This window comes from Pseudophryne corroboree (genome assembly GCF_028390025.1).
Source record: "Pseudophryne corroboree isolate aPseCor3 chromosome 6 unlocalized genomic scaffold, aPseCor3.hap2 SUPER_6_unloc_1, whole genome shotgun sequence".
In the NCBI taxonomy this organism is placed as follows: Eukaryota; Metazoa; Chordata; class Amphibia; order Anura; family Myobatrachidae; genus Pseudophryne; species Pseudophryne corroboree.
This window is the reverse complement of record NW_026967602.1, coordinates 1,438,011-1,463,398: the sequence shown is the minus strand read 5'-3', so window position 1 is coordinate 1,463,398 and position 25,388 is coordinate 1,438,011. Positions and strand designations below refer to the sequence as shown.

At 41.2% G+C, this 25,388-nt stretch overlaps 1 long non-coding RNA gene across 1 annotated transcript; it reads right to left on the bottom strand.

Annotated features, from left to right (window-relative positions):
- Nucleotides 1–3,510: 3,510 nt before the first annotated feature.
- Nucleotides 3,511–5,342, bottom strand: LOC134985593 (uncharacterized). The gene is made up of 4 exons (XR_010191804.1): nt 5,053–5,342; nt 4,233–4,341; nt 3,916–4,020; nt 3,511–3,686 (listed from the first exon to the last, which is right to left on the bottom strand). It is a non-coding gene; the product is annotated as an uncharacterized LOC134985593 (long non-coding RNA).
- Nucleotides 5,343–25,388: the final 20,046 nt, after the last annotated feature.

Sequence of the window (25,388 nt, the reverse complement as noted above, 5' to 3'; positions counted from 1 at the left end):
ATAGATTCACAAGCTTTCTATAGTGGGATGAAGTTTAATGGAGAAGTGTACATTGTGTTTTGGCATGGGACCAAAATAACTAATTATGTGATAATAAGAGGGATCGTGATGGTGATAAAGAAAGCTATAGCATGTTTACTGCAGATGGTTGGGTTGATTAAAAACAACATTGTTTTAATACAACATAGTGTAATGCTAAAAAGGAACTATAGTATGTGTAACAGGTGTTAAGGGGTTATTTGAGAGATGAATAATAAGGCCAGAGGTGTGAGCTATTGTTTTAAAAGACAGTAAAGTTTCTTTACTGATAGAAAGAGTTTATAGGAGTTTGAAAAAGATTTTGTGTTTAATATGTGTAATGTTGAGAATAAAAAGTCATAATGTGACAAGGAAAGTTTAAAGAATTAAGCATTATTAATCTACAAAAGAGACAGGAAAGGCAGAATTTGAATCATGGCATGGTCCAATCGTTGGTTCAATAGTGGTAGAATTACACCTAAGCCTCTGCTTTGTCTCTCTTCTATATCATTTTTTTGTTATTCTTTTTGGAATCCAGCAAAGATATATTATCCAGAGACTGATTCAAAACTACAAAATGATTTGACGATTCAAATGTGTCACACAAATTATTTAAACAGTTACAAGAATATCAAAAGCTGCAAGAACCGTGGAAAGATATTTAACCAACACGAAAACGCACAGTCCAGTACAGGACAATCACTAAAGAGAGTGAAGACGGTGTTATGATGAGAAGTTGCTAATGTTTTGGTTCCATTACAGATCGCATAGGATGGTCCTGGGCAAGTACCGCTGACTCTGATACAGCCGTTGCAAAGGCTGCAGAAGAAGGACACCTAGATCCATGAGCTTGCAATGAAATGAAAAGGTCAGAGACCAGAGCTTAAAGGAACCTAACAATAAAAACAATTGTATGGAGATACAATACAGAGACTGTTACTACTGTTACTACCACAGAGTTGTATTTGAATGAACCCTTCAATCAAGATAGAGATGATTATGATCATTGATAATAGACTATGTGCTTATAAGCTAGTATCCTACAGAACTTTTAATATTTTTGAAAGTATACGGGAGCGACGTTATTTATAACAGCATTAGGACTTAATTTATTTATTTTTCTTTGAAGAGAGAGTGAGCAAACGTGTGGTGTAGGTATGAGTACTCATCCATTATTGTGGATGGGAATTATTTCAATAAGACCCTTCCTTCCTCTTTTCTTTTCTAAGCAGGAAATCCAGAGGGATTTATGACCGGTGTAACGAACACACACTTTGAAAAACGTGGTTGTGAGTATTATACTCCACTTGAAGACAAATGTATAGATTAATGCATGGATAATTTAAATAATTTAGGATATTATTCTGAGGAGTATCCAGTCCAGCAATACCATTAATTGTTGGAAAGATTTTAAGTACTGCAGCTATATAAATTGTATTGCTAATCATTATTTAAGACTATTATAATTGTTAGATATGTATACATAGATAATAGCAGGCCAAAGTTCTCTATGCAATTTACATTTGATGTGATTACCAAAACTTTATAGAGTAGTGACTCGTGATAATAGTAAAACACGGTACATGTGTATAGATACAACAGTATCTCAAGAAAGAACCACCACTAGTGATAATACTAGCTACACATATCGGGTGTATTTCAGTTAGTGGAAATAAAATAGGTCAATAATACACGAAAAAAAAAAAAAAAAAAAATGATCTTATGTAGATAGAAAAGGTTGATTTAAGGGAATGTGAAATGATTGTTACAATATACTAACCTAAGGTTTCTAGATGTGCTAGACATAATGAGTTAGGTATATATATAGTAATGGTTACATATGATGTTCATTAAGGTTTATGATTTAATAAATGTATTTTACCAGTAGTAGATTCAAAGGTTAAAAGAAGATATCATACATAACGGGGAATGGTAGTTGTCACCATGTCCTTAGGATATGATATATAATTGTTTACCTATTCTAAAAATGTTTGGTATTTAAGAAGATTGATTTAGCAATTTTATACAAAAACATATATTAACTTGAGAAAAGTTTTCTTGCAGGATGAACTATTCCTAAACAGAGTAATTGACTCAGTAATCAGGAGACATGTTCCTGCCACCAGAGTATCAATAAAACCTCGAAGTGGTAAAGGTGGCTAATAAGTTCAACTATGGCTAATGAAGTCGTATGATTAATCAACTGGAAGTTGACGTTTTATTTCAATTAAATTATTGATAATATGATTGAACTTTATGATAGGATATTCCAGAACTGTGGACATTTGTGATGATTCCAGGACATTGGACATGAACTATGACGATACCATATTGTTCTACATTTTTTAATACCACAAATTGGAGGATATTGTTGCTGTCCGGAAACAGCACTTTAAGCTCAATGCTGTGCTTATTTGACCAAAGACATTACGGATCCTGATACGTGTATTGCCAAGTATATAAAGGAGGTCCATGATATAAAAGAACTTTAACCAAGGCATTATGATATGGACTGGAAAAGATAAATGTTTAAATCCTAATATTCAAATTTCAGGATTAGGAAAATGTTTTTAAATATATTGTATGTGATTGTATGTGATGATGTATTCTGTGATGAGGTTTATTCTTTGGCGACCCCGATGTGATTATAGACATTCATTTGATGTTCACCGCATACAGGTGCGGCCTATGTTGTATGTAGAAGGCTACTGTCAAATGCAGAATAGCAATACTACATGAAATGATTATTAGTGAACTATACGTTCCCAGAAATTCTCCTGAGATGACAGGGTACATGGATAATGTCCCTGATCAAAGGGTGGAGCTGTCGAATACTGGGACTGAGGCAACCTGCTGAAGGCCTAACAGTTATGTGTGTGCACTACGGGATAGTACGTATTTTATGTATACATCCAATAAGCAAAGTGTTCTCATATTCACTAGTATAATATGAAAGCATAACAGAATCCATTTTGATTCTAGCTAGATGATATAGCAAATTCATATTGAACTTTATACACACCCTGAGAGAAAAACAACTTTGTTGGCTGAGTATTAATTCCACATACGCACTTTCTAAAAGCTCACAGAGTACAGATGTAATTCCTAATATGGACACAGTTGAAGCTCACGAGTATCATTTTAGTATTCTTGATAATTGTCCCAATATTGCATAACTATATTGCCTAACATTGTATTCCAGAAGAATGAAATCATATGGGAGGGATATAAAATGGGCGTTACTTTGTATTATATAAAACTCATTGTTGATACGTGTAGGTCGTTGTTAAATGATTTGAGACAGGACGAGAGGATGTCCCTCGTCCCTGTATACGGGCGTGGCCCTTTGAATAAATAATAATTGATTTTTATAAATCCGTTTTCAATTCATTAATTTTACTTAAACAACCCAAACAGCAACAAGATGGTTAATTTAGTTAACCAAGAGAATTCAACACAACGCATAACAATATACCATATAACAGTGCTTGATTACACACCTGCTTTATATTCGAATGTTTTAGCACGACCCCCTGTCGCGTGTGGGAAAAACGGTTGCTCATCAACAACATTGCTGTTCTGTATAGAGGTGTTGTGACAATAATCAGGTTTGTTCAATATATCCCGTAGAATACCATCAGCCGTCGCATCATCCATTTTTGTGGCATCTTTAGCCGGTGAAAAAATGAAAAAAAAAATTACATACGGTATAAAATTAGAATAACATGAAAAAGCGATTCATTACTGAGAATATAAAGTGTGTACAGTTGACAACAAATCAGCACAACTGTACAAGGTTTATTTTTAATTCTTTAGCCGTGGAAAAATAAATAAATGAATAAAAAATAAAAAAATAAAATAAAATAAAAAAATAAATAAAGATATCATGTTACTCACAATCTGGCGCCAATTCCAAAATATTATTAAAATCCGGTATAGCGCTGAAGTCTAAGCCAAAGGGACTATCAACAGACAAATCGAAATTCTCTGTATTTGTGATTACTGTCAAATCGGGGGAAATAAAAATGAGAAAATAATAATTATTTAATAATTACTATTTAATAATTACTTATCAATGTATCCAGACTGTTGTACGTTCATACTATTTAAACTTTTAAAAATGAACAAATTGTAGACCTTGACTATAATTTCATACTATTTAAACTTGAAATATAAATAAAAACGCGTCAATGTCATTTATAGACATAGCTTACTTTGAGAGGTTTGATAACTTGGCAAAGCCTCATCATCATCATCAGAAGAAGAAGGTCTGTTTCTAACCATGAAAGCGTTTTTGCTGTTGATGTTCTGCATTGTCTGTCTCTGAACCAATAATGAAAATGAGAGACGGTTAATATCTATCAAACGAATTAGTTGAAATAATGTGTTGGCGCATTCCCAAAATGAACCACTAGATGTCGCTATTACCACATATTTAAATAACCTTCAGACAGCCACATTATTAAAAGCCGGCGGCGCATTCCCAAAATGAACCACTAGATGTCGCTATTACCACATATTTAAATAACCTTCAGACAGTCACATTATTAAAAGCCGGCGGCGCATTCCCAAAATGAACCACTAGATGTCGCTATTACCACATATTTAAATAACCTTCAGACAGTCACATTATTAAAAGCTATATGTTCTATGTGTTACAATGCATCGCTAAACAGCAACATCAATGTGGGTATACCCACAAAAAGAAGTAGTAAAAACGTAGCATTTCACATATGAGTTCATACTGCGCTTTGCAACTGTCCAATAGGTTTGAAATATTAACATCTTATACATGTATGTCTAAAAACAAAGGATGCAATGGCAGGGCAGAATCGTGTAACAGTGTGTATATCGTGGCATAGAGCCCACATATTTAAACAGCCTTCAGAGCCATATTTGTAAAATAAATAAATAAATAAATAAATAAAAAAAAAAAAAAAAAAATGCAATATGTATAAATATAATAATAATAATAATAATAATAATAATTATGATAATAATAATAATAATAATAATAATAATAACAACACTTACCATTATAACTTCAAGTGTGTATAGCGGTGCAGCTTCAGTTGAAATTTCTTCTCAGTGCACATCAGTGCTGTGTCCTGTTCTTATAACACTGGCTGTGAGCCATATGGCCCCCACCAACCTGTGGTACGCCGTCCCACATTTCCAAGATGCTTGGGGCGGGACTTTTAAATATATAAACTCTAGTCTATAATTTAGTAATTGTGATAATTATTTTCAGTTACAATAAAGATATAATCTTTTAGCTGTTTCTTAAATGTCATACACAGCGCATCAAACGCATACCAAATACATTTATATTATATATACAGAAGGAAAAAAATAAATAAATTAAAAAAAAAATAAAATAAAAAAAAAAAATCCTGAGTGGTCTAAACTACTTGTATAGATTGAATGGAAGTCATTCCAAATGGGTATATCTTATACTGTAGAATATGAGGCTCATAAAAAGCTCATAAATTATTTAATAATAAAATTAATTCATAAAAAGCATTATACAGAAGTTCTTATGAACTAATGTACATGAATACAAAATTATTTTATGATTCCATAAATATACACTGGCTTACTGATTTGTAGCTAAAATTACAATATTAATTCATAAAAAGCATTATACAGAAGTTCTTATGAACTAATGTACATGAATACAAAATTATTTTATGATTCCATAAATATACACTGGCTTACTGATTTGTAGCTAAAATTACAAAAAATATTGTCTAAAATTACTTTCAGGTTGTGTGTATAAGGCGCACAGGCAATATAAATGCATTCTGTGCATAGCTTTAGGACCCATCACCATGATATCTCATTATGGTATGTAATTAATCCAAAAGATGGAAAAATCCGATTTGAGTCAACACATAACCCTGTAGGTGGTGCTAATGTTCCTCTACAGAGATAACAATCGAAAATGGTCATGGTCAAATTGTACATCGTGGCTTCTGAGGGGTTTCTGTGACATTTAAAATGACCTTTTAAATTAGTACCATGTGTGATGAACCCTTGCTTCTAAGAAATGGTCATGGTCAAATTGTACATTGTGGCTTCTGAGGGGTTTCTGTGACATTTAAAATGACCTTTTAAATTAGTACCATGTGTGATGAACCCTTGCTTCTAAGAAATGGTCATGGTCAAATTGTACATCGTGGCTTCTGAGGGGTTTCTGTGACATTTAAAATGACCTTTTAAATTAGTACCATGTGTGATGAACCCTTGCTTCTAAGAAATGGTCATGGTCAAATTGTACATCGTGGCTTCTGAGGGGTTTCTGTGACATTTAAAATGACCTTTTAAATTAGTACCATGTGTGATGAACCCTTGCTTCTAAGAAATGGTCATGGTCAAATTGTACATCGTGGCTTCTGAGGGGTTTCTGTGACATTTAAAATGACCTTTTAAATTAGTACCATGTGTGCCAAGCTTGATGTTTCAACTGCTGGAATGTGTGATGCTTGAATGTGTACAGCCTAATCCATGTGAAATAAGACGGTCTGTAACTACCTGGTTTTAACACTGTGTAATATGCATCTTTCATCCGCCTGATTTGACGCGCTGCGTTGCGTGACATTCTGCGACTGGTGCTGCTTGACACTCTGTGACTGGTGTTACGCAATAATTTTTCATACGGTTTAATATCGAACACTATCAATTTATATAAATTTTTATATTAAGCGATATAAAACACTATCATTTAATATTAAAAGGGGGCGGGTCCTAGGAGAAGTGGGTGTGGTACCTGTCAAGTTTGACAGAAAGGTTGACTTTATCTACTAGTGTTACTCACAATGAATATGGTGCAGGACAGCAACAAAGCTTTCATAGTGACATCCAGGTCCACCGGGAACTGGACATCGTAGTTAGCAGTGCTATTGAATAATTCCTTCTTGAATCCTCGCTACAAGCGTCTGATTAACCCCACAGAGACTGATTTATTAGCTGACATCACCTGTGGGCACAGAATAGACACAATCATCGTCCCACAGAGTCTCACCCCAACCGGGCTTCAGCTCTAATATGAGGGGTCTATGCACTAGCCATGGAAAGAGTGGATGAAGATAAAGTCCCAGCATGTTACAGGATGTGTTTGAAAATTGACAGTTAAGAGCTGATTGGCTGGTACTGCTTTACTGACCTGAGCTGCGTCCTAGGTGCAGCATCGGATCAACTGCAACGCCATCGGGTACCTACGTGAGCCGTGGGGCCCGAGAAAGAGTCCAGGAAATCTCTATCCTCGGACAGAGATCCAGGCCTCATCCCTCACCAACAACAGCGGTGACACACCTCCATTTTGAGAAATGAAGGCCGTTACTGCCTCCCTCCCCTCCTCAAATGGCATCAGACTGTCAATCACTAACAATCTGATGCCGTAGTATGACCAAAAGTTGTTTTCTGTGATTTTATCAAAGAACAATATAAATTACAGTCTCTTTGATGATAAAGAAAAAAAAATTGAGGCAACAGAAGATCCAGCTTGTGTATAATGGCCCTCATTCCGAGTTGTTCGCTCGCTAGCTGCTTTTAGCAGCTTTGCACATGCTAAGCCGCCGCCTACTGGGAGTGAATCTTAGCTTAGCAGAATTGCGAATAGAAATTTCTTTACAGTTTCTGAGTAGCTCGAGACTTACTCTGCCACTGCGATCAGTTCAGTCACTTTCGTTCCTGGTTTGACGTCACAAACACACCCAGCGTTCGCCCAGACACTCCCCCGTTTCTCCAGCCACTCCCGCGTTTTTCCCAGAAACGGCTGCGTTTTTTCACACACACCCATAAAATGGCCAGTTTCCGCCCAGAAACACCCACTTCCTGTCAATCACACTCCGATCACCAGAACGAAGAAATTTCTCCGTTAAGCGGTGAGTAAAATACCAAACTTCTTAGCAAATTTACTTGGCGCAGGCGCGGTGCGAATACTGCGCATGCGCAGTTTGCGGAAAATCGCTGCGATGCGAAAAATAACGAGCGAACAACTCGGAATGAGGGCCAATGTCCGATTTATTTTATTTTTGATGTAACCATATAGACTATTCCATAACGACTGAGTTACTGACACACTTTTCCTATTTTGCTATTTGGAAATTGTGTCTGGTGTTTCTATGAGAATATGGACTCACAACGATATTTATCAAGTGATTAGGAAGAAACCCCCCAGTGTGCTCGTATGCGTACCCTTTATAGCTCCTGACGTACGTTTCGCCGGGCGGGGGCTTTGTCACAGGAATCCTGTTTACACTGCACTGGGCGGCTCCTTTTGATTTGTCTGCAATTAGCAGCATTATCCCGCAGATGTGTTGAAGCCTGACAATGCGGCAATTCAGTGCTATCTCACTGATTGGTTGATTGACCGGAAGCACTAGGTTCAAATAGTGCTGTCTGTAGATCTGACTTTGTGAGCTTTCATCCTCTGACAAAGCACCCACCCGGTGTGCCAACCTGCTTCAGGATGGCACACCCTATCACTTTATTAACACTTATGTTTTTCTCTATCATATTGTATATATTTTTGTATTATTTTAATCACACTTCTCACTTACATAGCACTTATGTGCTTCTTATTAACCCTTACTAACTTTTACCTGTGTGCTGACCTGGGGTGGCTGGCCTGTGCCGGCATGATGGGGTCCCACACCTCGGACCTATACCTAGTGTTAGGGACCCCCAGTGACAGAGGTGCCTTGCTTTTCGGCCTAGGGGCTTCATCCTATATCTGCAGATATATGCAACTAAGATCTCTATATTATCTGATTGTTATGTAGTGTTATTTCTCACTCAGTATGAATTAGGGATAGCTATATGCTTTTTTCCTACTCAGAATTACCCCTCCCTGAGTGACATCACAATCTGATTGAGCAGCTTGCCAATAAATATGCATATCTGTATCTCACCTGCCATACTGTATATATCTGTATCTCACCTGCCATACTGTATATATCTGTATCTGTATATATCTGTATCTCACCTGCCATACTGTATATATCTGTATCTCACCTGCCATACTGTATATATCTGTATCTCACCTGCCATACTGTATATATCTGTATCTCACCTGCCATACTGTATATATCTGTGTCTCACCTGCCATACTGTATATATCTGTATCTCACCTGCCATACTGTATATATCTGTATCTCACCTGCCATACTGTATATATCTGTATCTCACCTGCCATACTGTATATATCTGTATCTCACCTGCCATACTGTATATATCTGTATTTCACCTGCCATACTGTATATATCTGTGTCTCACCTGCCATACTGTATATATCTGTATCTCACCTGCCATACTGTATATATCTGTATCTCACCTGTCCTTATACATCTTACTCTTACCTGTTCTTATATATCTGTACTTCACCTGTCCTTATAGATCTATATATCACCTGTCCTAATATATATGTATCTCATCTTGCCTTCTACATCTGTATCTAAGCTATCCTTATACAGGTGAGATACAGATATATATGGACATGTGAGATACAGATATATACAGTATGGACAGGTGAGATACAGATGTATAAGGACAGGTGAGATACAGATATATACAGTATGGACAGGTGAGATACAGATGTATAAGGACAGGTGAGATACAGATATATACAGTATGGACAGGTGAGATACAGATGTATAAGGACAGGTGAGATACAGATATATACAGTATGGACAGGTGAGATACAGATATATAAGAACAGGTGAGATACATACTGTATATATAGAGTATGGACAAGTGAGATACAGCTATATAAGGTCAGATGAGATACAGCTATATAAGGACAGGTGAGATACAGATGTATAAGGACAGGTGAGATATAGATATAAAAGGACAGGTGAGACACATATATACAGTATGGCAACATGAGATACAAATATAGTGCATTCAGAAAGTATTCACATCACTTCACTTTTCCCACATTTTGTTATGTTACAGCCTTATTCCAAAATGGAATAAATTGTTTCCCTCACAATTCTACACAGAATACCCCATAATGACAACATGAAAAAGGTTTTTGTGATATTTGTAAATTTATTAAAAATAAAAAACTAAGAAATCACATGTACATAAGTATTCACAGCCTTTTCCATGAAGCTCAAAATTGAGCTCAGGTGCATCCTGTTTCCACTGATCATCCTTGAGATGTTCCTACAGCTTAATTGGAGTCCACCTGTGGTAAATTCAGTTGATTGGACATGATTTGGAAAGGCACACACCTGTCTATATAAGGTTCCACACTTGACAGTGCATGTCTGAGCACAAACCAAGCATGAAGTCAAAAGAACTGTCTGTAGCCCTCCGAGACAGGATTGTCTCGAGGCAAAAATCTGGGGAAGGGTACAGAAAAATATCTGCTGCTTAAAAGGTCCCAATGAGCACAGTGGCCTCCATCATCCGTAAATAGAAGAAGTTCGGAACCACCAGGACTCTTCCTAAAGCTGGCTGGCCGTCTAAACTGAGCGATTGGGGGAGAAGGGCCCTAGTCAGGGAGGTGACCAAGAACCCGATGGTCACTCTGTCAGAGCTACAGCATTCCTCTTGGAGAGAGGAGAACCTTCCAGAAGGACAACCATCTCTGCAGCAATCCACCAATCAGGCCCTAATGGTAGAGTGGCCAGACGGAAGCCACTCCTTAGTAAAAAAAAAAAAAAAGCACATGGCAGCCCAACTGGAGTTTTCCAAAATACACCTGAAGGACTCTCAGACCATGAGAAACAAAATTCTCTGGTCTGATGAGACAAAGATTGAACTCTTTGGAGTGAATTCCAGGAGTCATGTTTGGAGGAAACCAGGCACTGCTCATCACCAGGCCAATACCATCCCTACAGTGAAGCATGGTGGTGGCAGCATCATGCTGTGGGGATGTTTTTCAGCGGCAGGAACTGGGAGACTAGTCAGAATAGAGGGAAAGATGAATGCAGCAATGTACAGAGACATCCTGGAGGAAAACCTGCTCCAGAGCGCATTTAACCTCAGACTGGGGTGACGGTTCATCTTTCAGCAGCACATAGCCAAGATATCAAAGGAGTGGCTTCAGGACAACTCTGTGAATGTCCTTGAGTGGCCCAGCCAGGCCCAGACTTGAATTTGATTGAACATCTCTGGAGATATCTGAAAATGGCTGTGCACCGACGCTTCCCATCCAACCTGATGGAGCTTGAGAGGTGCTGAAAAGAGGAATGGGCGAAACTGCCCAATAGATAGGTGTGCCAAGCTTGTGGCATCATATTCAAAGAGACTTGAGGCTGTAATTGCTGCCAAAGGTGCATCACAAAGTATTGAGCAAAGGCTGTGAATACTTATGTACATGTGATTTCTTAGTTTTTTATTGTTAATAAATTAGCAAAAATCTAAAAAAAAACTTTTTTCACGTTGTTGTTATGGGGTATTGGGGGTCATTCCGAGTTGTTCGCTCATTGCCGATTTTCGCAACGGAACGATTAAGGCAAAAATGCGCATGCGCTAAGTAATTTAGCTCAAAACTTAGTAGATTTACTCACATCCGAATGAAGAATTTTCATTGTTGAAATGATCGGAGTGTGATTGACAGGAAGTGGGTGTTTCTCGGCGGAAACTGACCGTTTTCTGGGAGTGTGCGGAAAAACGCAGGCGTGCCAGGATAAAACGCAGGAGTGTCTGGAGAAACGGGGGAGTGGCTGTCCGAACGCAGGGCGTGTTTGTGACGTCAAACCAGGAACGAAACGGCCTGAGCTGATCGCAGTGTAGGAGTAAGTCTCGAGCTACTCAGAAACTGCTGAGAATTTTCTATTCGCAATTTTGCTAATCTTTCGTTCGCTATTCTGCTAAGCTAAGATTCACTCCCAGAGGGCGGCGGCCTAGCGTGTGCAATGCTGCTAAAATCAGCTAGCGAGCGAACAACTCGGAATGAGGGCCATTGTGTGTAGAATTTTGAAGGAAAAAATTAATTGATTCCATTTTGGAATAAGGCTGTAACATAACAAAATGTGGAAAAAGTGAAGTGCTGTGAATACTTTCCGGATGCACTGTATTTATGGACAGGTGTTATACAGATATATACAGTTTGGACAGGTGAGACACAGATACATAAGAACAGGTGAGATAGATATATACAATATGGACAGATAAGATACAGATATTTACAGTATGGACAGGTGAGATACAGATGTATAAGCACAGGTGAGATACAGATATATACAGTATTGACAAGTGAGATACAGATATATACAGAGTGGACAGGTGAGATACAGATATATAAGGACAGGTGAGATACAAATGTATAAGGACTGGTGAGATACAGATTATCTATCTATATACGGTATATAAACAATGTATATGCATAAAAAGGTAGAACACAAGTCTGTGTCATAAATAATATATAATAAAACAGCATAAGATTTTTGACATTGTAAAAACAGTTGTCCTGATTGTATTTGATTATATTATGTTGTTGTGCCATGATGTCGTGCCATGTAAGCAAAGTTGTGCCATGAAGCAAAGTTGCAATTCATAATTTCACCACTGGGTGGACAGTGCATCACCCAATGAAGCATTCCATCTACAATATGTACTGTAGCAATGAACTTTCCATTTTTTTCAAGTACAGTACAGTAATATGAGCACACAGGAACTTTGAAACCGCACAGGACCTGTGTCTTTTTAAGATCACAAGATATATGGTGATGGACCAACGTTTGTGCTATCCAAGTAAAACACAATTAGCACTTGGTTGGTGGTGCTCCCACAAAAATAGTTCAGCAAACTATAAGGGTAGGAGATCTTTACATAGATGTAAAGAAGAAAAAGGACTATAATTCTTTTCTGGGTCACACTTTATTTAGAATTTTATGTATATAAAATATAGCTTTTAATGATTCAAATTAAAAATACAAACACATCCAGGCACCATGCAAGAGATTGATAGGTTAACTCCAATCCAATATAGGAAGTATAGCAAACAATATTTCTGCTCATTTCTCTATTGTGAAAATATAAGATATGAAAGAACAATAGAATATCTCTCAGAGGTGAATAAACTTGTTAAATACTGTTGAGAGATTTGGCTTCTCTACAAAACACCCCACAGTGTGTATATACCGGTGTAAGAAATCTATCATTTTGTATAATTAAACAAAAATCCAAAATTGGAGTTTATATGTACTCTATTTTGACAAACTGAAACTGTTGCAGATATGAGCAGTTTCACTGTCTAGACTGCAATTAAGAGTGGTTATGGGTGCAGTTGTCCGTGGATAACAATGGAGGGTGTTCAAGTATAAATTTACTCCTTTATGTGGGGAGTTTATATGTGTCTGCTTACGAGGCCGGAAATTGGGGGGTTATAAGAGCAGAGTGATGAATTTTGATCTGCTCCTGCTTTTAATCCTTAACACAGAAAAGGTGATAGATGTCACAGGCATTGTCATTTCAAACTTGCATATACATTTATGTGGCTCCAATTCTAAGTGAGACATAGGTTTGGTGAGATGGTTCTTTACACCACTGGTCACTTTTACCAAAATCATCTAGTGGATCATTTTCTGATCAAAAAAATGGCTCTAGCTTTAAATGCCCCTTTTCTGTGTGGAGTTTTTATTTACCTGATTGTAAAAACAGTGTTTTTTGTTGTTGTACAAAACAGAAAGATGGATTCTGATATGGATAGAAAATTCCTGTGAACACACAGAGAAATACATCTGGCCCAGATGGATTTCACCTGAGGGTTCTTATGGAGCTTAGGTCACAACTAGCAAAACCCCTATACTTGATTTTCAATAGTTCAATTACATCAGGCATGGTACCGATGGATTGGCGTATAGCCGAGGTAGTGCCATTATTTAAAAAGGGATCTAAAAACCATCCGGGTAACTACAGACCAGTTAGTTTGACATCTATAGTGGGGAAAATATTGGAAGGAATTTTAAGGGATAGCATACAGGAGTATCTACAGTCCATTAAGATTATTAGCAACAACCAGCATTGGTTTGTGAGGGACAGGTCATGTCAGACTAACTTAATTAGCTTCTATGAGAAAGTGAGCGACAATCTTGACCAGGGAAAAAGGTGGATGTGGTCTACTTGGATTTTGCAAAAGCCTTTGATACAGTTCCTCACAGGAGACTGATGATCAAATTAAAGGAGACTGGCCTAGGAAAAACTGTTTGTACATGGATAAGTAACTGGCTGGATAACAGGGTACAGTGAGTAGTGGTCAACGGGAAGTCCTCAACCTGGTCCCCAGTAGTCAGCGGAATACCACAAGTGTCCGTACTCGGGCCACTACTGTTCAACATATTTATCAATGACCTAGAAATAGGCCTGGAAAGCACAGTGTCAATCTTTGCAGATGATACTAAACTGTGTAAGGTAATTCATTCGGAAATAGACGTGGAGTCTCTGCAGAATGATCTATCTAATCTTGAAACCTGGGCATCTGAATGGAGAATGAGGTTCAATACAGACAAATGCAAGGTTATGCATTTCGGTACTAAAAACAAACTTGCATCCTACATATTAAACGGGGAAAGTCTAGGGGTAACAGTTTTGGAAAAAGATTTGGGGGTATTCATTGATAATAGGCTTAATAACCGTACACAATGTCAGAGCGCAGTAAAGAAGGCAAGTAAGGTGTTAGCGTGCATAAAGCGGGGAATTGAGACAAGGGACTCGGATGTAATCCTGCCGCTGTATAAGGCATTGGTACGTCCGCACCTGGAATATTGTGTTCAGTTTTGGGCACCATTGTATAAAATACACATCAGTGAACTCGAAAGTGTTCAAAGGCGAGCTACTAAATTGATTAAAGGCCTAGAAGGACTGGATTACGAGGAAAGGCTTACTAGGCTGAATATGTATACACTAGAAAAGAGGAGATATTATTAATATCTTCAAATATGTAAAGGGACATCACAAAGAGTTATCAGAGGAATTATTTATTAAAAGAACACAGTTTAGGGGGGGGGCGTGGCTAGAGGCCTAACTGAGAGGAAGTGTCCCGAGGGAGCTCCTGCCGATTTAAACCCCTTTAACCACTCAAACCAGCTTTTACCCCACCTATCTCTCCCCCATATCACCCCACAGTTACCCCTGTTAGTTAGGGCACCAAGGGAGTGAGCTGCGGAGCCGGAGCACGGGCTTGCCCTGTGCTTGCGGGTTGCGGCCTTCCCTGTGAGGTGAAGCCGGGGCCTAAATTTATTACTACCCCCGCCCGAGATCACCCGCCGCCCGGCCGCTAAAACACTGCCCCCAGACTTATCCCGCCATCACATCTCGTACCCCTTGCCTGGGGAGACCTGACAGGGCAACTGTGGAGAAATTAAGAGCTCCTGAAGGTGCAGGGCCGGAGCCGATCAGAGTCACGGAGCTCCGGTGGCGGCGGCCATTTTGGGTGTGGCGTCTGAAGGAACACAGGCGCTACACCGCTTAGAGAAGCTTGCCGGACACGGTAACAGGCGGGGGGGGGGGGGGAACGGACGGAGATCGCTGAGGGACCTGGGGGCATCCAAAAGTTAAATAAACCCCTGGGGGCACCGCTGTGAAAGCCCAGAAGAAGTCCCTCCACACACCATTGACGGCGGCCATCTTGGAGGTGGCAGATCAGGCACATTTTATCTTATCTTCACTCTGCTGCCCCTGCTGGAGCTGTGAAAATTAAATTTCCCTATTAACACAAGGAATCCAGTCAAAATCTTTACCCCGCAGCTGCTATTTTTTATTTCCTACACTACATCTTATACAACCATGGAAAAGTGTGTTGTAAATTAGGACGCTCTCCCGTGGACCCCTCTCACCGTCTTCATAGATTAATGGGACCTAAGTCCTATAAATAATGTAATTTCACGGTTGCCTGACTTCCCCCTCACCCGGACCAACTGTTAAACACGTAACATACAGGTGGACCATTCTTGTTACCACTCCTTAAACGGACGTTCTACTTTCACCAGATATTATGAGCAGAGCGAACACCAGAGCAAAAAAATCAGGAGCTTCACAAGATATCTCACAACACTTCTCACGCCGGGAAAAACCGTCAGAAGCTTAGTCTCCATCATCACCGATGCCCACCCCCATCATGGACCAGACGGATGCACCCTCAACCAAGGCGGACATCCAGTCCCTCCAAAACATGAAACTAGACCTCAAGAGTTCATTTACGACAGCTCTCCAGACAGCGATCGGGGAATTAAAATCCGACATGGCGGCACTGGACTCCCGCACAACCGCGCTAGAATCACGGGTAGACCACCAACAAAATCTCCACAAACAAGTTGGAGAGGACAGGAGTTACCTATCCAGCGAACTGGAACTCCTTAAGGATAAAGTTGAGGACAGCGAAAATCGCGAAAGGCGGAACAATTTACGCATCCGCAATGTCCCTGAATCTATCACAGCCTCTGAATTGGAACCATACCTCCAACGCTTGTTTCTACACCTGGTCCCGTCGCTTTCAAATTCTGCCATCTCGATAGAGAGAGCCCATCGCGCCCTGAGACCTAAACCAAAGGACTCGGAGCCTCCCCGCGATGTTATTCTCCGATTTCTGTCCTTCAAGATTAAAAATAGCATAACTCTGGCGTGCAGAAACTAGAGATGTGCACCGGAAATTTTTTGGGTTTTGTGTTTTGGTTTTGGGTTCGGTTCCGTGGCCGTGTTTTGGGTTCGAACGCTTTTTGGCAAAACCTCACCGAATTTTTTTTGTCGGATTCGGGTGTATTTTGGATTCGGGTGTTTTTTTAAAAAAACCCTAAAAAACAGCTTAAATCATAGAATTTGGGGGTCATTTTGATCCCAAACTATTATTAACCTCAATAACCATAATTTCCACTCATTTTCAGTCTATTCTGAACACCTCACACCTCACAATATTATTTTTAGTCCTAAAATTTGCACCGACGTCGCTGGATGACTAAGCTCAGCGACCCAAGTGGCCGACACAAACACTTGGCCCATCTAGGAGTGGCACTGCAGTGTCGCGCAGGATGGCCCTTCCAAAAAACACTCCCCAAACAGCACATGACGCAAAGAAAAAAAGAGGCGCAATGAGGTAGCTGTGTGACTAAGCTCAGCGACCCAAGTGGCCGACACAAACACCTGGCCCATCTAGGAGTGGCACTGCAGTGTCACGCAGGATGGCCCTTCCAAAAAACACTCACCAAACAGCACATGACGCAAAGAAAAAAAGAGGCGCAATGAGGTAGCTGTGTGAGTAAGCTAAGCGACCCTAGTGGCCGACACAAACACCTGGCCCATCTAGGAGTGGCACTGCAGTGTCAGGCCGGATGGCCCTTCCAAAAAATACTCCCCAAACAGCACATGACGCAAAGAAGAAAAAAAAGAGGCGCAATGAGGTAGCTGTGTGACTAAGATAAGTGACCCTAGTGGCCGACACAAACACCTGGCCCATCTAGGAGTGGCACTGCAGTGTCACGCAGGATGGCCCTTCCAAAAAACACTCCCCAAACAGCACATGACGCAAAGAAGAAAAAAAAGAGGCGCAATGAGGTAGCTGTGTGACTAAGATAAGCGACCCTAGTGGCCGACACAAACACCTGGCCCATCTAGGAGTGGCACTGCAGTGTCACGCAGGATGGCCCTTCCAAAAAACACTCCCCAAACAGCACATGACGCAAAAAAAAATGAAAGAAAAAAGAGGTGCAAGATGGAATTGTCCTTGGGCCCTCCCACCCACCCTTATGTTATATAAACAGGACATGCACACTTTAACCAACCCATCATTTCAGTGACAGGGTCTGCCACACGACTGTGACTGAAATGACGGGTTGGTTTGGACCCCCACCAAAAAAGAAGCAATTAATCTCTCCTTGCACAAACTGGCTCTACAGGGGCAAGATGTCCACCTCATCATCATCCTCCAATTCATCACCGTGTACATCCCCCTCCTCACAGATTATCAATTCGTCCCCACTGGAATCCACCATCACAGCTCCCTGTGTACTTTGCGGAGGCAATTGCTGCTGGTGAATGTCTCCATGGAGGAATTGATTATAATTCATTTTAATGAACATCATCTTCTCCACATTTTCTGGAAGTAACCTCGTACGCCGATTGCTGACAAGGTGAGCGGCGGCACTAAACACTCTTTCGGAGTACACACTTGTGGGAGGGCAACTTAGGTAGAATAAAGCCAGTTTGTGCAAGGGCCTCCAAATTGCCTCTTTTTCCTGCCAGTATACGTACGGACTGTCTGACGTGCCTACTTGGATGCGGTCACTCATATAATCCTCCACCATTCTTTCAATGGTGAGAGAATCATATGCAGTGACAGTAGACGACATGTCCGTAATCGTTGTCAGATCCTTCAGTCCGGACCAGATGTCAGCATCAGCAGTCGCTCCAGACTGCCCTGCATCACCGCCAGCGGGTGGGCTCGGAATTCTGAGCCTTTTCCTCGCACCCCCAGTTGCGGGAGAATGTGAAGGAGGAGATGTTGACAGGTCGCGTTCCGCTTGACTTGACAATTTTCTCACCAGCAGTTCTTTGAACCCCTGCAGACTTGTGTCTGCCGGAAAGAGAGATACAACGTAGGTTTTAAATCTAGGATCGAGCACGGTGGCCAAAATGTAGTGCTCTGATTTCAACAGATTGACCACCCATGAATCCTTGTTAAGCGAATTAAGGGCTCCATCCACAAGTCCCACATGCCTAGCGGAATCGCTCAGTGTTAGCTCCTCCTTCAATGTCTCCAGCTTCTTCTGCAAAAGCCTGATGAGGGGAATGACCTGACTCAGGCTGGCAGTGTCTGAACTGACTTCACGTGTGGCAAGTTCAAAAGGTTGCAGAACCTTGCACAACGTTGAAATCATTCTCCACTGCGCTTGAGACAGGTGCATTCCACCTCCTATATCCTGCTCAGTTGTATAGGCTTGAATGGCCTTTTGCTGCTCCTCCAACCTCTGAAGCATATAGAGGGTTGAATTCCACCTCGTTACCACTTCTTGCTTCAGATGATGGCAGGGCAGGTTCAGGCGTTTTTGGTGTTGCTCCAGTCTTCTGTACGTGGTGCCTGTACGCCGAAAGTGTCCCGCAATTCTTCTGGCCACCGACAGCATCTCTTGCATGCCCCTCTCGTTTTTTAAATAATTGTGCACCACCAAATTCAAGGTATGTGCAAAACATGGGACGTGCTGGAATTTGCCCATATTTAATGCACACACAATATTGCTGGCGTTGTCCGATGCCACAAATCCACAGGAGAGTCCAATTGGGGTAAGCCATTATGCGATGATCTTCCTCAGTTGCCGTAAGAGGTTTTCAGCTGTGTGCGTATTCTGGAAAGCGGTGATACAAAGCGTAGCCTGCCTAGGAAAGAGTTGGCGTTTGCGAGATGCTGCTACTGGTGCCGCCGCTGCTGTTCTTGCGGCGGGAGTCAATACATCTACCCAGTGGGCTGTCACAGTCATATAGTCCTGAGTCTGCCCTGCTCCACTTGTCCACATGTCCGTGGTTAAGTGGACAGGGTACAACTGCATTTTTTAGGACACTGGTGAGTCTTTTTCTGAGGTCTGTGTACATTTTCGGTATCGCCTGCCTAGAGAAATGGAACCTAGATGGTATTTGGTACGGGGGACACAGTACCTCAAACAAGTCTATAGTTGGCTCTGCAGTAATGATGGATACCGGAACCACGTTTCTCACCGCCCAGGATGCCAAGGCCTCAGTTATCCGCTTTGGACAGTCAATTGCTTGGTGGAAGTAGTAAAAGTGGTCTTACGACTTCCCCTCTGGGATGACCATCGACTCCCAGCAGCAACAACAGCAGCGCCAGCAGCAGTAGGCGTTACACGCAAGGATGCATCGGAGGAATCCCAGGCAGGAGAGGACTCGTCAGAATTGCCAGTGACATGGCCTGCAGGACTATTGGCATTCCTGGGGAAGGAGGAAATTGACACTGTGGGAGTTGGTGGGGTGGTTTGCGTGAGCTTGGTTACAAGAGGAAGGGATTTACTGGTCAGTGGACTGCTTCCGCTGTCGCCCAAAGTTTTTGAACTTGTCACTGACTTATGATGAATGCGCTGCAGGTGACGTATAAGGGAGGATGTTCCGAGGTGGTTAACGTCCTTACCCCTACTTATTACAGCTTGACAAAGGCAACACACGGCTTGACACCTGTTGTCCGCATTTCTGTTGAAATACTTCCACACCGAAGAGCTGATTTTTTTTGTATTTTCACCAGGCATGTCAATGGCCATATTCCTCCCACGGACAACAGGTGTCTCCCCGGGTGCCTGACTTAAACAAACCACCTCACCATCAGAATCCTCCTTGTCAATTTCCTCCCCAGCCCAAGCAACACCCATATCCTCCTCATCCTGGTGTACTTCAACACTGACATCTTCAATCTGACTATCAGGAACTGGACTGCGGGTGCTCCTTCCAGCACTTGCAGGGGGCGTGCAAATGGTGGAAGGCGCATGCTCTTCACGTCCAGTGTTGGGATGGTCAGGCATCGCAACCGACACAATTGGACTCTCCTTGTGGATTTGTGATTTCGAAGAACGCACAGTTCTTTGCTGTGCTTTTGCCAGCTTAAGTCTTTTCATTTTTCTAGCGAGAGGCTGAGTGCTTCCATCCTCATGTGAAGCTGAACCACTAGCCATGAACATAGGCCAGGGCCTCAGCCGTTCCTTGCCACTCCGTGTGGTAAATGGCATATTGGCAAGTTTATGCTTCTCCTCCGACGATTTTATTTTAGATTTTTGAGTCCTTTTTTTACTGATCTTTTGTGTTTTGGATTTTACATGCTCTGTACTATGACATTGGGCATCGGCCTTGGCAGACGACGTTGATGGAATTTCATCGTCTCGGCCATGACTAGTGGCAGCAGCTTCAGCACGAGGTGGAAGTGGATCTTGATCTTTCCCTATTTTTGGAACCTCAACATTTTCCCCTTTCTCTCTCTTTTCTCTTGAGTGTTATTGTACTGTTATTGTATTTTAAGTGTAGTTATTCGGTTAGGTAGTCTATGTTATTTTGGTAGTGTATGACTTGTATTGTATTATTCTTTTGCAAATAGAACGTTCATATAAGGTGTTAGAACCTAAGACCGGTATCTGTGTATTCATTATATTTCTAAGTATTCTCAGAGCGTCGGAGACGCTCGTACAGCTTTCAAGTTAATAAGGTTACACAGTGTTGCATTTACACCTTATCACTGCACAAGGATTTACATTATAAGTACATTGTTTTATGGTATAGTTAATAAGGTTTAACACTGTGAGCGTCAGCGCCGCTTGTGATCTCCTCGTGGTCCCGAGCGCCCGCTACGCTAATAGCGTATCATTACGTTAGTCGGCAGCCTATAGCGTGCCTGCCTGTGATCTCTTGGCCGTGAGCGAACGTGACGCTCGAGCGTCTCGACTACGGCTAAGCGATTGTTACACAACGTGCGTACCCTTACGGTATACCATACGCCAATAGCGTACTGTGTTCTTTCACCTTTTAGAGGGTATTAAGTAAGATAAATATTTGGCTTTATCAACAATTATGGACGAGCACTGACGACACAGAGGTAGCTACAGCCGTGGACTACCGTACTGTGTCTGCTAGTATAGAGATGATAATGATATAAAAAATATATATATATCACTACTGCAGGTATATATAATATAATGACGGACCTGCTGGACACTGTCAGCAGACTCCTAAACTACATGTATGAAGAAGATAGAAAAAAAACCCCCACCACAGGTAGGTATACAATTATGGACGAGCACTGACGACACAGAGGTAGCTACAGCCGTGGACTACCGTACTGCTTCTGCTAGTATAGAGATGATAATGATATAAAAAATATATATATATCACTACTGCAGGTATATATAATATAATGACGGACCTGCTGGACACTGTCAGCAGACTCCTAAAGTACTAGTATGAAGAAGATAGAAAAAAAAACCCCAACACAGGTAGGTATACAATTATGGACGAGCACTGACGACACAGAGGTAGCTACAGCCGTGGACTACCGTACTGCGTCTGCTAGTATAGAGATGATAAAGATGATATAAAATATATATATATATATATATCACTACTGCAGGTATATATAATATAATGACGGACCTGCTGGACACTGTCAGCAGACTCCTAAACTACTAGTATGAAGAAGATACAAAAAAAAAACCCACCACAGGTAGGTATACAATTATGGACGAGCACTGACAACACAGAGGTAGCTACAGCCGTGGACTACCGTACTGCGTCTGCTAGTATAGAGATTATAATGATATAAAAAATATATATATATCACTACTGCAGGTATATATAATATAATGACGGACCTGCTGGACACTGTCAGCAGACTCCTAAACTACTAGTATGAAGAAGATACAAAAAAAAACCCCACCACAGGTAGGTATACAATTATGGACGAGCACTGATGACACAGAGGTAGCTACAGCCGTGGACTACCGTACTGCGTCTGCTAGTATAGAGATTATAAAGATATAAAAAATATATATATATCACTACTGCAGGTATATATAATATAATGACGGACCTGCTGGACACTGTCAGCAGACTCCTAAACTACTAGTATGAAGAAGATAGAAAAAAAAACCCACCACAGGTAGGTGTACAATTATGGACGAGCACTGACGACACAGAGGTAGCTACAGCCGTGGACTACCGTACTGCGTCTGCTAGTATAGAGATGATAATGATATAAAAAATATATATATATCACTACTGCAGGTATATATAATATAATGACGGACCTGCTGGACACTGTCAGCAGACTCCTAAACTACTAGTATGAAGAAGATAGAAAAAAAAACCCCACCACAGGTAGGTATACAATTATGGACGAGCACTGACGACACAGAGGTAGCCACAGCCGTGGACTACCGTACTGCGTCTGCTAATATAGAGATGATAAAGATGATAGAGATGAACAAAAAAAATATAACACTACTGCAGGTAAATATTTATATAATATAATGAATGACGGACCTGCTGGACACTGTCAGTAGAATGCGTTTATAGAATAAAAAAAAAAAACACCACAGGAGTGTTTAACTTTTTCAGGCAGACAATATACTGGTGGTCACACTGGCAGCAAAAGTGTGCACTGTACTCCTGCTATAACTGCTCCCCAGTCTCCCCCACAATTCAGCTGTGTGAGCAGTGAGCACTCAGCACAGTCAGATATACATAGATGATATTATCATGCAGCACACTGAGGCTGAGCACAGATATGGTATGTGACTGTGTATCGTTTTTTTTTCAGGCAGAGAACGGATTATAAATAAAAGTGGTGGTCACTGGTCACTATCAGCAAAACTCTGCACTGTACTGAGTACTCCTAATGCTCCCCAAGTAGTAAATCAAGTGTCTCTCTAATCTATTCTACACGGAGAGGACGCCAGCCACGTCCTCTCCCTATCAATCTCAATGCACGTGTGAAAATGGCGGCGACGCGCGGCTCCTTATATAGAATCCGAGTCTCGCGATAGAATCCGAGCCTCGCGAGAATCCGACAGCGGGATGATGACGTTCGGGCGCGCTCGGGTTAACCGAGCAAGGCGGGAAGATCCGAGTCTGCCTCGGACCCGTGTAAAAAGGCTGAAGTTCGGGGGGTTTGGATTCCGAGGAACCGAACCCGCTCATCTCTAGCAGAAACTCAGCCTCAATTTTATTTGAAGACTCCCGGCTTCAGATTTATCAAGATCTGTCACCAGTGACCATTGCTAAACGACGTGATTTACGCTCTGTTAATTCCACACTGCGTGACAATGGTTATAAATTTCGCTGGGGATTCCCTTTCCGCCTCATTGTGGAGATTGATGGCAAAATTTACACCATTCGCTCTCCTGATGGTGGGGACAAATTGCTTCGAAAGTTGCAGCTGACTCCGGCTGCTGCCTCATAGACGTGAAGCTCCTTTCGTTTAATTTCAATGTTTTTATAACGTTTAACCTAACTGATCTTGTTCTCAATCTTGCTCAACTGTTATGTAAACCCTGTTTTAGGTACCGTTCCATACACAAATGCTCATTAATTTTCTTCTTAGAAGGTTCTTGTTGGCGGACCTTTATGCCTCACGTAGCACTAAGTTGTTGTCTCGCTGTGCTGGTTGGCGGCTTGGAGCCATTGCCGTATAGACAAATTAACGGATTGAATCTTTTTCCGAAGCCAAGAGGGCTGTCTCTGGCCGCCGACCTGTCCAGCGATCATACCATTGGTTTTATTGTTATTACTAAATGGTTATTATTTGTTATATGATCACTTATATTATCGAGTTCTACATTTAAGAATATTTCGCCCCTGAAGTAGGTCTTAGTGTGCTACACAATGGTCCGCCCGTTCTGTTTGTTAGTGGTTTCGGGTGGGGGGCGTCAGTGCTTTATCTTGATACCTCCTCCCCCGAATCTTAGGGATTAAAGTTATTAACAAGCATAGAGGGGTAATACCCTTGTCTGTTATATTGCATTTGTGTCCCGCCAGCGAGCTCTCTCATTTTTCTTTTCTTTGAGAGCTCAACCTTGGCAGCCGAGTATCCTGCCTACTGGATACTACGTCTGCTTTATTCTTTTTTGTTCCTCTTTCTTCTGTTCCCCTCCTCTCTTAGACCCCGGTTACAGTACACCTGTGTATTAACACCCCTGTAATCACAGAAAGATTGATTCATTTAACTAATATTGTTCGTATACAGAATCATACACTCCTATTTTGCTCTTTTTATTTTATTTTTTATTTTTTTCTTCTGTCTCTCTCATTCGTATTAGCAGAGTCCGGGACCCTAGGGATCTCCAGCGAATTACCCCCTCCTCAGCTTCAATCATGCCGCTAAAGTGCCTGTCCATTAATGTCAAAGGGCTGAACACTCCCTAGAAACGCTCTCATCTCCACAGATCTCTCAAAACATTGAAAGGTGACGTAATTTTCTTACAGGAGACACACTTGAAATCAGATTCCCATCCCTCCCTGACATCTAAACAATTTCCTATGGCCTGGTATTCCAATCATACAGCAAAAAAACACGGGGTGGCTAACTTAATAAGGGGGTCCGTCCCTTTCCAATTCCTAGACTGTAAGCACGACAATGAAGGCCGTTATGTGATGGTGAGAGGAAAAATTGGACACGAGGAGGTTACCTTGGCTAACCTGTACTCTCCAAACACTGCCCAATCCAAATTCTTTCGTAAGTTTTTCCACGACCTTTACTCATATAGACGAGCAGGGCCGTCTTTTCGTATGTGCTCAATGGGCTCTTGCCCAAGGGCCCCAAGAGAATAAGGGCCCTAGGCTGATAGCTGAGGGTCCCCTCTTTCCAGGGGTACCAGATTTTTGAAAATCGGGCCAGGGGAACCAGAGATATCCGACTTCAAAGCAGTGGTCTCCATCAAAGC